Here is a 13,512-nt window from a genome sequence, read left to right as displayed (position 1 = left end):
TTCTGACATAGCTGGAAGAGAAGCCTAACTAGGAAAAGAAGGCTAATTCTTTTGGGTCTTTTAAAATTACCAAATTACTTGAATTCAAAAACAATAATGAAGCTAACAATTTTCTATGGAAAACTTCCTAATTTTTCATAAATAAATATTGCCATATTGCCATAAAGTTTATCTAAATTGCTTATGATCGCTGGAACTAAAATATAATTTCTTCGTTCCACTTTTACCACTGAAAAATTTGCATGTGTAATATATAAAATCATGTTTATTATAAATCAGTAGGTTGGTGTACTATAAGTAAATGAACCAAACAGCTTCAGAATTGATGTGACATCTCATTATACTCTGCAGAGCATATCTGGGGAGTAAACTTGTTACAAATGTGTCACTAGCTGATGGCTCCTTGTTCTCAATTCTAATCCTTGGCTTGACATCAAATAAATTCAACATAATCAGTAATTGTCTTCACTTACATATGAAAAGATTGGCTCACTATTCATCCATTCTCATCTATAATTGCTACTATAATACAATTTTAATCTTTGAGTAGTATTATAGGTTTCACGTGTAAGTGTCTTTTTTATAAATTTCTGTATGCATATATATTTGCATATACATATCTATTAGACATACATTGGTCAGTCTAAGACTTCTTCCCTAAACTCATCATACTAAAAATACATTATATTTGCTTCCAATACGTTTTTAAAAATGTGTGATGGTTTGAATGAAAATAGTCCACACATGCTCATGTGTTACAAGACTTGGTCCCTGGTTTGTGGAACTGTTGTTGGAGGAGTTGTATAATTGGAAACAAGCTGAGCGGTTTCAAACCCTAGGCCATTTCCACTAATGATCTTTCTGTGTTCTACTTGCAGAAAATGACTTGAACTCTCACTGTTGTAGCAACATCAAGCCTGCCTGCTTGCTGCCGTGGTCCCCACCGTGATGGTCTTGTACTCTGGCTGGAGCCCTAATGCCGTAAGTTAAGAGCTTTGTTTTCTTGGTTGCCTTGGTAATGATGTCTTGTCGTGGTGTCAGAAAAGTAGCTGAGACATTATGTTTATGAAATTTATGTAACAAAAGAGACTTTGAATATAGTGAAAATTGGATTGATATGTTCCGGATTTCAATCTGCCCTTTTATTTATCCTGCATAATTATTAAACCGTAACTATCAGTGCTTATACCAGAAAGGAGGAACATAGATTTCTCTCTTCTTTAGTATCAGCCATGACTTTATATTTTTAACGTATCCAATGGTCTTATTTTAAAGTATAATGTTCTTGATGCTGTAGTCACTAATGAGTGATAATACCATTAAGATGTGTTGGAGACACACATCAGTTTACCCTCTCTGTGAGTACTCTTCCAAAATTGTGCCTTAGATTGTTCAGAAGACTTATCATAAAAGAAATTAGAAGGCTAGGGAACTAGATGAGGTATATTAAGAGTTCAATAATATGTAACATTCAAAGACGAGTGGATCTTCAATTGTAATAGAAAATGACGTAGGTTACAAAGGATGCACCCTTGTTTGTAGATTGCACGGTAGGTTATGTTATTAAATTCTACTTGTTATCAGGACATTGTTTTAGATTCAGTAATGGGTTGGTGTGGGACAAAAAAAAAGCCTTGCTAAAAAGGACTTTCAAATTATATGTGTCACACAGTATGTAACAACTTTCACATATGATAAGAGGGGAGTTGATGGAGCACAGCTGGGTAATGATGACCTTTGATCACTCCACCATTTCTTTATATCTTGTGGGAGTTTTAAAACTGTCATAATATTATTTTTGAAGGAAATCAAACTTCAAATAGTGAGGTGGATTTCTCACCTCAGTTAGTGGTACCATTCTCTTGGCTAGTGTCCTAGACTACACAAGAAGCAGAGAGTGAGCTAAGCACAAGCATTCATCAAACTCTGCTTCTTGAATGTGGATATGGTGTGAATAGATAAGTTAATCTTCTTCTGCTATGAGTGTTTACCATGTTCAACAGTAATTAAAAACTTTGAGCACAAATAAACCTTTCTTCCTGAAGTTGAATTTGTCAGGCATTTTTATCACAGTAACAGGAAGGGTAAATAAGATGATAGAGATCATCTGAAAAAGGAAGGGAACCAATAGATGGGTAAAAGGGAGATAAATGTGAAAATTATCAGATGCATATTATCAAAGTACCTTAGACAAGTGGAAAGGTATGAAGAAATATATCACTTTATACATGTTATATATACTAATAAAAGCATCCATTTTCACCTCTGAAAGTATTATGCAACCTATGTACACAGGAATATTAAGCAAGCACATAAAAGTAATATAAACTTTAATAAATCACATAAACTTATTTTAGAGCAATTCTTTTGAATACATGCAGTTTTAACACTTATTTTTAGAGGAAATAAGCATTATCCTTAACTGAATGTACTGAATATGCGACAATTTTCAGCCAAATGTGTGATACTTCAGGCTGTAGAACATCTTCAACAGTTTTTGAAGTTGATTGATATTATGATTTTATAATCAGTGCTGAAAATATCACTCATATAAATAGGGACATTTCAGAAATTGTTAGAAATTCTACATTAGTTATATGCAAAACTTCGAGTGTTTTTACTTTATGACACTCAAGGCAGCAACTCAAACAGTATCTTTAAAATTTAACATTCTAACGCAATGCACTCAAAATGTACCACTTGTATGGTTATATCTTGCAGAATGATGATAAGAAAATATTGTCTTTTCTGAAGTTAAGCCATTATATTTCTACAAAAGCTGAAAGTTTTGTATATAAAGTAAAGCCACTCTACTTATAACATTTAATAGTCTGCAGTATGAGCAAGGTGTTTCAGGTATTGTTTGCTGACATTGTATGTCATGAAGACATGTCCACTGCACAGTGAGCATTTAACATGTATTCAGAAGCAAATACACAGTTAAGTCCTGTGATGCAATACAGCTGAGTTCTGGACAAAACACCTCAAACTTGTGTTTATGGTACTGGATTAATTTTTAATAGTTCCACATTTTAATACATTTATTGTTACTAAATTTTTCAAATCATCACATTCAGTTATGTTTCCCTATGGGGTCTCCATCCACAATTTAAAAAGCTAGAACTTAGACAAAAAGTTTTCATTCTAATTTTTTCTTCTGGGGGACTAGGAAGTACAAAAAAACAGTACTAAAATTCTAATCTTAGTGAGATCTTTTTATGCCTACAGATAAATGTTTTCTCACTGTGTCCTGCCATGGAGGACAAGAGAGAATCCAAGTAAGGACATTAATCCCTTTATGGAGGCCCACATTCAGGATTTCATATAGACCAACCACCTACCAAAGCTACACATTTCTGAATTTGAATTGGATTTGAAATGCCCACGTAGGCTCATGTACTTAAATGCTGGGTCTCCAGTTTGTGGCATTGTTTAGTAAGGTAACGGATCCTTTATAAGATGCAGACTTGGTAGAAGTCTGGCACTGGATCCTGGCTTTGGGTTTATAGCCTCACCTCTCTTCTTTTTGTTTCCTGTTATTAGATAAAAATCTCATGAGCAGCTTACTGCTCCTTCAGGCATGTCATGCATTATCTGCAGTTATGGATCATCCTCTTGAATGATAAGCCACATAAACCTCTTTGAGTGAGTTACTTTGGTTCATGGTATTTTATCACTGCAACAGAAAAGTAATGATTACATTCTGAAACCACCAGTTGTGGTCTGTTCATCATGTAACCCAAACAGAAGGCTATAAATATTCAGTTTATAATAGTACCCTTCATTATTTTCATAGTATAGGAGAAATCTGTGAGATTTTTTTTTTGTTTTTTTTTTTCTAGACAGGGTTTCTCTGTGGTTTTGGAGCCTGTCCTGGAACTAGCTCTTGTAGACCAGGCTGGTCTCGAACTCCCAGAGATCTGCCTGCCTCTGCCTCCCGAGTGCTGGGATTAAAGGCGTGCGCCACCACCACCCGGCCCGAAATCTGTGAGATTCTTTACAGATAAGAATGCCTGCAAGTTTTTATATAAGGGCACCTTTCCATGGAGAATGAAAATTAGATTACCACAGTAAAGATGAAGGGAAATGGTTATAAATGATTTATGTTCATGGGTTAATATTGTGAAATAGAGATAATTCACAAGAATAAAAGGAATGGGGGAAAAGACAAGGTGGACTGGGAAAAGAATTTATATGTATTGGGCTTTACGAATTACACTAGGCGCTAAATGACTGTTAATTGATTTTACTTAAGAAATTCTATAGTAGAAAAAAATAAACAGTGAATATAACAATAATTTGTAAAGTATTGTTTGCTATGGACTTAGTTTCAACTAACACCTTAAATTTCTTAAGCAAATGTTACCTAGCCTATAGTATCTTTCTGAACTGTCATTTTATAGTTCAGTATCAATTTTATCCTCAAGTAATATAAATATTAAAGTATTGTTAAAAAAGATACATATAGAGATGACATTTTCCAACCAAGAAATATCAAAGTGTTATATTATCTCTTATTATTTATCTTCACTTTCTATTGGAAACATTCTAGTTGTACTTGGAATCTTAATTCCCTCTTTAATGTTGAATGAACAATGAAACCTATCACTCTGACTGAGTCTCTAGGACTGCATACAATGGTAGTAAGGTGGCAAAACTGCCAAAGGGCACACAGTCTTTCTGGGATTGGTTTTACAGATATGGTCATGAACAAATTTTCACACAGCAATTTTCTATTAATAAAATAAAGCATAGGGATCTCTAGAAAGAGTGTTTAAAAAGTCAATGAGAAGGACAAGTAGACCAAGTAAAGCAATGTAAAACAGTGTTGGTTTATGTTTGGGTGAAACAAAGGTATCTCTGCTAGGAATCATAGCTCAATGTTTGCTAACATGCTGGGGTCACTGTAGGGCAGAAAGGGGTAGAAGGAAGGAAGTTTAAATATGTTCCATTTTTTCCCAAGGAGGCCACTGATAGGAGTTAAAGAATATTAGGTTATTGATAAATATGCTTTCATGCTGGCTTTTTCCTGGGGTCCATGAAATAGGACAGTTAAAATTCTAAAGAAGCAATGTTATATTACTTCTAAAACCAAATTACTATAGCTACTGGAGTTGCCATAGTTCAGCCAATAGACGGGTTTTACAAAATTATGTGGGCCTGATTACCAAGGCAAGCAAAATTTTTAATAAGATCACATAATTCTGATGCACATGAAATGCTCAAGAATATGGTTTGGACAGATACAATCAATACATATTATCAAATGTATAAAATTTTTCAAGACATTATATATAATTATATTTTAGATAACTAGATAGATAGTTCACAAAGTTTAATTTGTAAAGTACCTGATTTACTTCAGATACTTAGACCTCAATAAATTTCTAGCACATCTAATGCCAGTATTGTAATGATAGAGGACAGAGATAGGAATGGTCTTGAAACTAACTGGTCATTGGACAAATCAATGTGCTCATATTGATTGAAATTGTCAGGAGATGGGGAGGGTGGAAGGAGAGGGAAAGAAATAATGAATTAAAGAATTAAAGAGCAGAAAGTAAAGAAGTCTATCTGTGGCTTTTATTCACACAGCCCTTTAATATACACCTACAAACACATGTACACAGGGACATATACCATATCCAAAAGCAGAGAGAGAGAGAGAGAGAGAGAGAGAGAGAGAGAGAGAGAGAGAGAGAGAGAGAGAGAGGAGAAAAGATGTGCGTTGAACTGCAAAGAATATAAAGAAGGCGACACTCTAAAACCTAATTCTCTTCAGACTACAGTATACTCACATGACATTTTTGACACTTTTGGATGTGTGATGTTGTTCAAAGTGAGATTTAGGAGGACTATAGCATGGACCTAATGCCACCCAGCAATTAAAACAGTGCTTCAATCAATAGAAAAATGGTGTTGCAAATGAGGAGATGAAAAATGGGGCTTTAAAGGCAACTGCTTTAGAATCCAGCCTGAATGTATTTATTAATTGATTTTTTATTGAGCTCTACATTTTCCTCTGCTCCCCTCCCTGCCTCTCCCCTCCCGCCTTCAGCCCTTCTCCAAGGTCCCCATGCTCCCAATTTACTCAGGGGTTCTTGTATTTTTTTACTTCCATGTAGATCAGATCTATGTAAGTCTCTCTTTGTGTCCTCATTGTTGTCTAAATTCTCTGGGATTGTGGTTTGTAGGCTAGTTTTTTTTTTTTTTGCTTTATGTTTAAAAATGACTTATGACTGAATACATATGATAATTGTTTTCTGGGTCTGGGTTCCCTTACTCAAAATAATGTTTTCTAGCTCCATCCTGCAAAATTTAAGATGTCATTTTTTTTTCTGCTGTGAACATAGTTGAGCACATATCCTTGTGACACAATTCAGCATCCTTTGGATATATACCCAAAAGTAGTATTACTGGGTCTTGAGGAAGGTTGTTTCCTAATTTTCTGAGAAAGCTCCACACTGACATCCAAAGGAGTTGTACCAGCTTGTATTCCCTCCAGAAATGCAGAAGTGTTCCCATTACTCCACAACTTCTCCATCATAAGTTGTCATCAGTGTTTTTGATCTTGGCCATTCTTACAGGTGTAAGATGGAAGTGGCTTGATACTATTGCTTTTGGACTCATGAAGACTGAAGTGATAAGCATGATGCCTGCATGGATCTACATCGGGTTCTCTGTATATATGTCTTATTGTATTATGTTTTGTCATGTTTAGTTGTCTCTCAGAAGCCTGTTTTTTTTTTTCTGAAGGGAAATTGAAGGGGAATGAATGTAGGGTAGAGGGGAGGTGCAGGGGAGCTGGGAAGAGTGGAGGGAAGGGAAACTGTGTTTGGGATATACTATATGAGAGAAGAATCTATTTTCAACAGAAAGAAAACAATTAAGTTGAAGGAAAAATTAATTTAAATGTATATATAGTACAAACACTAAATTGAAAGTTATAATGCATACACTGAGGACCTGGTACAGACCCATGCACACCCTGTGCGTGTAGCCTCAGTCTTTGCTAATTTATGAGCTTTTATCATGTTGATTTAGAGCATCTTGTTTCCTTTGTGTCCTCCACCACTCTGGCTCTTGTACTCTTTCTGAATGCTCTTCTGCAGGGGTCCCTGAACCATGATAGAGAATCCTATCCAAGATATCTCTTTCCCTCTCCCTCTCTCTCTGCATAATGTCTGGCTATGGGTTTCTATATTTGTTCTTCATATGCTGCAAGAGGAAGAGTCTATGGTGATGGTGGAACAAGGCTCTGATCTATGAGTATAGCATAGGGTGTGAGTAGAACAAGGCTTTATCTGTGAGTATCATATAGTATGTGAACAAGTTTCATTACCTTCTCTTGGGCTTTTTTTTTCTTCTGTTGGTTTGTCTTTTCCAATTTTGATTTGATAGTTTATGTTTTATCTTATTCTATTTTGTTATATTTTAAAAATACATAGATGAATAAATAAGCAAATGAATGAATGGAAACCTAGCCAAAAGGGTAAAGGTTAGCAACTAAAATGTTATTACCCTGAGGCGAAGAGGGTAAACCAGCTTTTTCCAATGGAGTGACACTGGGTATATCAACCACTCCAAGGTAGGCCTCATTGATGTTCAGGAATAGATGACAAATATATAATGGACTGCATTGTTTTGGGGTGCTTTTATTAAGTCGCAGTTTGGTGGGGTTTTATTTTGTTTATTTTTCTTTTGGGGTGTTGTTTTATTTTATTTTCTTTATTTTGTGAAGTTTTATTTGCTTTTTTGATAAAGAAGTTCAGCAAATGGAGGGGAGAGGAATTGAGGGAGGGAAAATATTATAATAATAATATATTTAAATTATAAACTATTTTAAATAATAAAAATAAAACCATATAATAGTCTTCTATTTCAGAAAAAAGAAGTTAGGCAATTATATGAATATAAAGAGAGAAGACACTGGACCTATTAGCTATACTCATTGCAAATAAGCTCCCACTTATTCTATAATTCAGGCGATTTCTCTTAGTCTATCTGTGCATTTGTTGATTCTATGTGAATCTAGGATCAACCTCTTTTGTTCTATGGTCCTATCTGCAAAATAAATACCCTTACTTTTTCTCTTTCTGTTCAAAAAGTGATAATGAATACGGCATTATAAGCACAGCCAAGAACTCTAAAGTGATGTATTCAAGTTTCAACAAAAATGGCTGTTTAATAATGCTTCATAAGTACTGAGCCTGCTGAAGGTTACTTAAGGAGTTCTGGGTAGTGCTATAATATGGTTGATGGATGCTCAGTTTATAGAGAACCAAATTTATTACATTGTACATTTAAATAGAAAGCCTAAAAAAGTAAATGCTGAAAAGCAGTGCCTATTTATAGTTTATTGGCACTGTAAAAACTTGTGAGGTTAGAACTCTCTTTGGAAGAAGTATTTGTACCAGAAAAGAAAGTCAGGGTGTATTATATGAAATCCCATGGATAAGTACCAAGGACAGAACCAACATTGTCCTAAATCAGAAGACTCATATTCTGCTGCAACTGATTGGTGAGTCGGGCACTCCCTTGTGTCAGTAATTTACCTGCATTCACCAAGTCTACCTTAGAAAAATCTTCAGTTCTGAAAATAAAAATGAAGAATTTTTATGTTAATATTTTTATGATGATAATTATGTATAATTGTAATAATTCTTTCTTTGGACTGCCAACTGCCAAATAATGATATGGAGACTTCATATTGATTATGAAAGTTTGGTCTTAGCTTACGCTGTTCCCAACTAGTTCTTACAACTTAAATTAACCTGTTTATATTAATTTACATTCTGCCTGTAGCTAGTTACCTCTCCTCCATACTGTATGACAACTTCCTCCATGTCTCACTAATGTAATCTCTAACTCTTAGATCACTCCTAGAGTTCCTGTTCTCTCTGGATGTCCCTCCTATCCTCTCCTACCTAGCTATTGGCCATTCAGCTCTTTTTTACACCAATCAGAAGGTGCCTAGGCAAGCAAAGTGAAACATGGCACCTTTTCACACAAGGTAATCAAATGTCTTGCAGCATATAGTACAATACAGGAAAGAACAAGGAGTAAATCTTAAATCTAGAAAGAAGGTTGTGAGTGTAACTCTGTTGGGTATAGCCTGTGCACTGTGTACATGCAGCTTAGCTTTCTCCAACTAGGACTGCTATATGACTGTATTTAAGTAAGTAGAATCACTTACTTAAGGTATAAAGACAAATCCATAAAAGCCCAACATTTGCTTTTTAAAGCCGCCTCCATTTCTGCACTGATCAGTAGTTCATTCAAAAGAAATGGATAAATAAAATGTGATACATTTACACAATAGAATATTACTTAGCAATAAAAAAAACCACAATGACAACATAAAATCTGTAGACAAATGGATGGAACTAGAAAAAAATCATACTATATAATTTAACCCAATCTCAGAAAGACAAGTACAAACCTTCATCCAGTAACTGATAGAAGCAGATGCAGAGATCCACAGCCAAGCACTGGGATGAGCTCCAGGAGTCCAGGTGAAGTAAAAGAGAAGGAATTATAAGAACAAGGGTGGTCAAGATGATGATGGAGAAACCCACAGAGACAGACATCCTAGTTAGTGGATGTTCATGGACTCTGGACTGTGCAGTGGATTGCAATAAAGTACAATAAAGTAGTCCCACACTAGCTCAGAATGAAGTATAATAAAGGGTTCTTTATTTAGGGTTAGACTCTCAGAACAACAGTCATTTGTATGAGCGGAAAATAGGAAGAGAATCCAGCAGCCAAGAGAGCAAGCACACATTTCTACATCTGTTTTTATAGTACCAAAGACCACACCAAAGGGGTCCTGCATCTCAGAAGCTATTGGCTGAAAGAGTTCCCACAGCAGGACTGACAGATGTGGATCCTGCATGAGACTGAAATAGGACCTCTGAATATGGATGACAGTTGTGTTGCTTGGTCTGTTTGTGGGACCCTGGCAGTGGGAACTGGACTCATTCCTGGTGCATGAATTGGATTTATGGAGCCTATTCTCTATGGTGGGATGCTTTGCTCAACCTTGATACAGTGGGGGAGGGGCTTGATCCTACCTCAACATGATATGCCAGGTTTTGTTGACTCTCTTTGGGAGGCCTTACTTTTTCTGAGGAGTGGATAGGAGAGGGGAGAGGAGGGAAGTGGGAAGAAGGGAGGGAAGGGGAGGTATGGTTTGTTTGTAAATGAATAAAAAAAATTAAAAAATTAAATGCAAAATGTGAACAAATTGCCTTCCTATGTTAAAAATAAATAAACACAACCTCACTGAAATGAATAGAGAATTAAGTGCCAAATTAAATAACTTCATAACATAGCAGATCCTGGAAGACTGAAGGCAATTCTGTATTCATATTGAGGGAGGTAACCCAGACTCAGAAAGACAAATATCATATGTACTCACTCATAAGTGGTTTTCAAACATAAAGCAAAGAAAACCAGCCTACAATTCACAATCCCAGAGAACCTAGACAACAATAGAACCAACCCTAAGAGAGATTAGATCCTACATGGGAAGTAGAAAAATACAAGATCTCCTGAGTAAATTGGGACCATGGGGACCATGGGAGAAGGTTGAAGTGGAGAGGAGGAGAGAAAAATGTAGATCTCAATAAAATCAATATAAAAGAAAACAAAAAATGGGTTAGAGGCAAGATTAAGGTATGATACAGAAATCCAAGAATGTGTTTTTCCATTTTAAGTACCTAAAAATACTATGTCATGAAAAGTGTGAATTATTGGGTCTTGAGGTAGGGATGTTTCCTAATTTTCTGAGAAATAGTCATACTGATATCCAAAGTGACTGTACCAGCTTGCACTCCCACAAGCAATGGAGGAGTGTTTTCTTTAACCCACATAAGGTGTCATCAGTATTTTTGATCTTGGCCATTTGTGACCCAGCAACAGCAATTTTGGGTATATACCCAAAGAATGCTCAATCATACCACAAGGACATGTGCTGAACTATGTTCATAGCAGCATTATTTGTCATAGCCAGAACCTGGAAAAAAACTTAAATGCCCTCTACCAAAGAATGGATAAGGAAACTGTGGTACATTTATACAATGTAGTACTAGACAGCAGAAAAAAAATAATGATACCTGAAATATGTGGGCAAATGAATACATCTAGAAAACATCATATTGAGGGAAGTAACCCAGACCCAGAAAGGCAAATATTATATGTACTCACTTATAAGTGGCTTTTAGACATAAGCAAAGAAAACCAGCCTACAATTCACAATCAAAGTAGTCAAGACTATAATTAGAATACCCACTGAAACACCTTACCTAAGCTAATGGGAACTCACCAACTTTGGCCTGACTGTGAGAGAACCAGTATAGGTCCAAAACAGACCCTCTGAATGTGAGTGACAGTTATATGGTTGGGGCAGACTGTGGGTCCACTGGCAGTGAGACTAGAATTTATCTCTACTGCTTGTTGTTGTTTTTTTGAACATATTCTCTTTGTAGGGATACCTTGCTCAACCTAGATTTAGTTGGGAGGGCCTCGATTCTGCCTCATACTAATGTGTTAGACTTTGTTGACTCCCCATGGTAAGACTTACCCTCTCTGAGGGGTGAATGGAGGGTAGAATTGGGTGCAGAAGGGGAGGAAGATAGAGGTAACAAGAGAAGGAGTGGGAGTGGGAATTGGATTTAGCATGTAAGAGGGAAAATATAGTTTTTAAAATAAATTAAAATTTTAAAAAAGTGGGAAGAAAAAATCAACATAAATATGGAAAATATACATGTAGTTTGGATTATATATACTATTAGGTTTTCTTTGAATTTTTTTGACTGTGAATGAGCTAAGTACAGAAAGACATTTCATTGGACAGGCTGCTAAGCTAAACCAAAATATATATTTAAAAGTGTCTTGACATCTAAGTCTAAGGATGTGTTTCTTTGGAAAAGAGGTTCTGCTTTTTTTTCACAGAAGATGAGAACCTGTAGATTTCTTCCATGCTAATATGGTTTGATATAATAAGACACCCTGAAAGATCTCTGTGAACTCTAAAAATGTTTCTCCCAACAAAGAGCAGGAAGCAGTTTTGGAAAAGACTACGGCCAAATTCCCAAAATAATTGTTTATAAGTGTTTATTTTATTTTAAAAGGGGTTGATTATAAGTGATTAATGTTCACAATCAATAGTAAGGGGGATATAATATAAAGATGAATACTTTGCATTGATATATAGATCTTGGTCTTTTGATACAAATTAAAGGTTGATTTGTTATACTGTATATATGTTTCTGCTCTTGTGTAAGGTATTGTGTTTGTACAGTACTTTTAAAATGGCAATGTGTAATTAAGAAATACAGATTAATAGATAGTCATCTATAATAGTCAAACTATTGTCATGTTAGTTAGGTTTTCTAGATGTACAGAGATACATTTCAGTTAGATAGATAATCTATAACACTTCAGAGACCTATGGAATATGACATTTAAAATCTTAAAAGAACTTAGACTTTTCTTGACAGTGAGACATGTCGGCTTCTGGCACCACCAATTACTTCAGAGAGGTTGATGGACATTGAAGAAACTCATTGTAGAATTTGCCTTCATTGTGACAAGTTTAAACATTTGAGCAAGAAACTGCTCTTGCTTCGACTGCTTGATAGTATTTTGTATTAACTGGACATGTACGACCTACAGGACAAGGACAAGTGAAGTTTGCCAGACTGAAAAGGGCAGGATGGTCCTTCAGGGTTCCTGCCTCATAGTAGAAACTGCCAGATATTATACAGGACACAAAGGAAAGTGACTGATGGCCAATATAGGCATGACAGGCTTTCAAATTTCCTGCTTCATTGAAAAGTCTGCCAGAAATATGGGCCTGTAGGATGAAGATTAATTCCCTAATGCTACCAAAGAACTTTGAGTGACTGTCCATGCAGTGAGATGTCTCTGTCAATTCTATAGTTTTGGAAGTTGATTACAATGAATTTCTTATTTAGTTAAGTCATATTATACCCTTTTGGAGTCTTTGGTGGAATTGAAGATAGATAGTTATAGTTTTCCTTAGATATGATAAAAAGATTAATTAGATACAAATATTGTAACTGTAATTCTTGCTTGATACCTATTTTGTTATATGTAATTTTACTATGGTAAAGTTACAACCTTCTTTTTTATTTAGACAGAAAATGGAAGATAATGTGGGATTCCCCTCTGTATGCTGTGTTTTATTATTATTGGTTAATAAAGAAGCCGTTTCAGCCTCTGGTAGGGCAGAACAGAGCTAGGCTGACATAACTGAATAGAAGAAGAGTGAAGGCAGAGTCAGAGAGATGTCATGCAGCTGCCAAAGGGCAGACGCCAGAACCTTACGGGTAGGCCACAGTCCCATGATGATGCATAGAAATGGATTAATTTAAGATGTAGAATTAGTCAACAAGAAGCCTGAGATAATAGACCAAGTATTGTAGTGTTGTAATTAATATAGTTTCTGTGTGATTATTCCAGTCTGGACAGCCAGGAACCCAAATT

At 35.6% G+C, this 13,512-nt stretch overlaps 1 protein-coding gene across 1 annotated transcript in view; it reads right to left on the bottom strand.

The window, feature by feature from the left end:
- Nucleotides 1-13,512, bottom strand: part of Dok6 (docking protein 6) — a 313,007-nt gene that overhangs the window by 232,623 nt on the left and 66,872 nt on the right. The window lies entirely within an intron of this gene.

This window comes from Microtus ochrogaster, chromosome 18, assembly GCF_000317375.1.
Source record: "Microtus ochrogaster isolate Prairie Vole_2 chromosome 18, MicOch1.0, whole genome shotgun sequence".
Classification (NCBI taxonomy): Eukaryota; Metazoa; Chordata; class Mammalia; order Rodentia; family Cricetidae; genus Microtus; species Microtus ochrogaster.
The sequence above is the reverse complement of the archived record's forward strand: the minus strand, read 5'-3'. Positions and strand labels throughout refer to the sequence as shown.